The sequence below is a fragment of the Muscardinus avellanarius genome (assembly GCF_963383645.1).
Source record: "Muscardinus avellanarius genome assembly, chromosome: X".
NCBI lineage: Eukaryota > Metazoa > Chordata > Mammalia > Rodentia > Gliridae > Muscardinus > Muscardinus avellanarius.
In genome coordinates, this window is record NC_137792.1 from 63,457,245 (window position 1) to 63,461,439 (window position 4,195).

The following is a 4,195-nucleotide window of genomic DNA, read 5'->3' on the forward strand; positions in this document are numbered from 1 at the left end:
ATCAAGAGATACTGTATTTTAAATCACTTTTACTAATCTAAAACAATCAAAAAGTAATAACAATATTTGAAAAATGGTGAAATACCCCAGAGTAAATAACATGTACAGAGAAATATTGAAATTTTTATTAAGCTCAAAAAATTCATTACTAAAATAGATTTTTGTTAATTACATATTAATAGGATTTATAGAATGTACCTGATTATGAATCAAAGTGTGATACCTTGTTAAGCATAATACATGAACTTTTAACAAATTATACCATTATAAGCAAATAATAATCCCTTGATTATATGCTAGATAATCTAGGGTGTGGCATGAATTATTAGTATGGCAGAATGGACTCCCAGGGGAATCATTTGTGCAAGAATATCTCCATGTTCTGATAAGTCTAGTCAAGGCAGAAATTCTTAATAAAAATAGTATAGATTAATTTTTAAATTATTCATTTATTTTGTGGTTAATTACTTTAAAATTTAATTTGCCATGTACTATTGTGGGTTTGTCTTAAAAATCACTGAAGTTTTCATAATATTATTTATTCAAGAACAATCAATAGTCTACAGTCTACAGCTTTTCAGTGCATTTTGAAATGACATGTCCTTATCATCATTTATTAATGATGAGTCAAAATGTCTAAGTAATGCAGATTTAAATGCACTTAAACAATGGCAGCATCCCCTCTGTTTTGAGAGGTAATAGGGTTTTTTTTTTTGTTTGTTTGTTTTTTGTGGTACTGGGGGTGGAATCCAGAGGCTTTCTACCTCTGGGCTATACTCCCAGACCTTTTTTATATTTTATTTGGAAACAGGGTCTCACTAAGTTGCTGAAAGCCTCACTAAGTAGCTGAGGCTGGCTTCGAACCCATGCAATCCTCCTGTCTCAGCCTCCCAAGCGCGGGGATTACAAGTGTGCACCACCACGCCTGGCTGAGAGGTAATAGTTTAATGCTGATTCATATTCAGAGAAGGAAAGGGGATTCTTATTTCAAATATAATAAATGAAAGGTATAGATTTAATTACATTAAGATATAGATTTGATTATATTTGGTCATAATTAAGATGTAGATTTGATTATATGCATTGTGTTAGTCAGCCTTCCTTTGCAGTGATAAAATACATGAGAAAATAAACTAGAAGGATGAAAGATTTATTTTGGCCCATGGTTTAAGTCCATGATCATATGGTTCCCTTGCTTCTTAGCCAGTGGTAAAGCAGTACATTATGGAGAAAAGCATGTGGTATATCAATGCTGCTCATTCATGATGATCAGGAAGCAGGGGTGGGTAGGGGGCAGGAACAAAATCTGCCCTTCCAAGGCATACCAGTAACTTACTGTCTTCATTTATATACTTTCACTAGCTTAGGACAAACCTTCAACACATAAGCCTTTGAGGAACATATAAGTTCCAAACTATAATACATAGTAATATTACAAAGTATAAGTTTACATAAATTATTTTAACTTGATTGACAGTTATGAAAATTATTTATTAGGAAGATGTCCTTGTTCTTCATCATGAAAAGCCACAAGAATATTTCTAGATATTTAATTTATTTGATTATATAAACTGCCTTAGTTCTAGAATTTGTTAGCCATACTGATTGAAATAAGTTTCCATCTACAGAAAGACCTTCTTGAATGTTGTGCTTGAAAATACTTTTTTGATTTACTCTTTTAAAATCATTAATATGTGAGATTCATATGTTTAAATGCATTGTAGTTCATTAATCTTCACAGCTGCAAAGTGATTTTGTATGAATGTGCAAAAATATATTCATCTAATTTCATGTCAGTGGGCAGTCAATTTTTACTTTTATGTATAAAAGAAACAATGCTAAAAATAATAGTTCTGTTTACATTTCCTCATGCTATGTATGTGAGAGAGGATCTCTGACAAGGAATTATCGGGCTGTACATTGTGGAATTTTACTTTTTTAAGACAAAGTTTGTGAAATTGATCTTCAGAATGGTTTTCTAATTTATATGCAATAATCCATATTTGGCTTTTAACATTTTTTATCAGTGCATTGTAGCCATATAACTTAATAAGGTACAAGATTATAGAAGCATACATGCACATATTACTCAATTGCCCAATTTCCCCATCTTCCCCCTCTCTCCTTGTCATGTTTAGCTTAGTGATTAATTTGATATGTTTGTGAATGTACATCATTCCTTCTTCCCCCTTCCATTCCCCTCAGTTGCCTTATTTACTCATCTATGGATTTTCCTTTGTCTAGAGTTTCTCCCATGATCCTTTTTCTACCTATCTTCCAGATATTAGGGAGAGCATCTGATTTTTTTTTACTTTTTGTGATATGTAACATTTTATATGATACGGTAACATTTATATATCTTTCTTTTTGGTACTGGATATTGAACCCAGGGGCATTTTGTCTCTGAGGTATACCACCAACCCTTTTTACTTTGAAACAGGGCTTCCATAATTTTGTGATGCTGGCCTCAATCCTGCATATGTGCCTTACCCTTCCAAGTACTGGGATTACAGATGTGTACTACCATACCTGGTTATACTTGTATATTTTTCTGTAATACATTATTGTATTTCAATGCATGTATGTAACATGTAATAGCAAATAAAGATAATAAACATCCTTATATCTTGAAACATTAATCCTTTTGTCTTTGGAATTGTGTACTTAACTTTCTAGTCAATTTTTTTGGGGGTACTTGGGATAGATACCAGGGGCATTTAACCTCCAAGATACACCCCCCAGTCCTATTGTTTTAGTCTTTTTTTAAAATTGGTTCTCACTGAATTGCAAAGGGCCTCACTAAGTAGCTGAGGCTGTCTGTGAACTGTGATCCTCTGATCTCAGCCTCCCAAATGCTGAGATTACAAGTGCGCACCACCACACCTGGCCCTTTTCTAGTCATTTAAAATATATTGTAGATGGTTTTAACCAATAGTTATCATACTGTGCTAAATAAGTATAATTAATTCTTCTATTCTGCTTTTTATTCCCTTTATTAAACAACTTCTATCTCCTTAGTTATTTCCCCTTCCCAGTCTCAAGAAACTACTATTTCATTATGTTCTTCTACAAGGGTGACATCCTGATTTTCACAATGTATAAGAATATGTAGTATTTGTCTTTCTGAGTCTGACTTGCTTCATTTAACAAAATAACCTAGAGTTCTATCTATGCTGCCTCCAGTGACAGAATGTCATTCTTCTTAATGGCTATGTAACATTCCTTCTGAAAAGAAACATTTTTTATCCATTCATCTACTCCAAAGCATCTGGTATGATCCTTATTTCAACTTATGTAAATAATGCTGCAATAAACATGGAAGTGCAATTATATTTTGTGTAATGATTTCATTCTTTTGGATATATACCCAAGTACTGGAATTGCTATATCATATGATGGTTCAATTTTAAGCTTTTTGAGAATATTCCAAACAGTTTTCCAAAATGGTTGTACAAATTTACATTTCCACCAGTAGTTTCATGAGTTCTCTTCTTGATGCTTCCTCAACAAGTTTTTATTTAAGTTTTTTGTCATTTTACTAATGTAGATATTATCTCATTGTGCTTTTGATTTACTTTTTTCTGAGAATTAGTGAAATTGAGCATTTTTAATGTGCTTACTGGCCATTTGTATAACTTCTCAAAAATTTGTTTTATTCTTTGGCTCATTTTAATTGAAGTATTTGTGTTTTTGGTGTTCAATTTTTTAGTTCTTTATTTACTATAGATATCAGTCTCTTGTCAAATGAGCAGATGGCAAATATTTTATCCCATTCTGTAGGTTGTCTCTTAATTCTGTTGATTATTTTTTTTCCTGTGGAGAAGCTTCTTTTACTACAACTTGTCTATTTTTATTTATGTTGCATATGCTTCAGGGTCATTTTTAAAACATATTGGCTATCAAAAGTTTTAAAGAACTTCTCATACTTTACTCTTATAATTTCATATTTTGGAGTTTGAAATTTTGCTCATTGATCCATTTTGACTTTATTTTTATGAACAGTGGGAGAAAACAATCTGGATCCATTTTTTCTGTGGATGCATATCTCATTTTTCTAATATAATTTATTAAAAATACTATAATATTTTTCACTGTATATTATTAGAAACATTGTCAAAATCTAGTTGGCTCTACAAGCATGGATTGATATCTGGTTTTTCTTTTTTCTTTCATTGGTCTATGTGTATGATTCTAT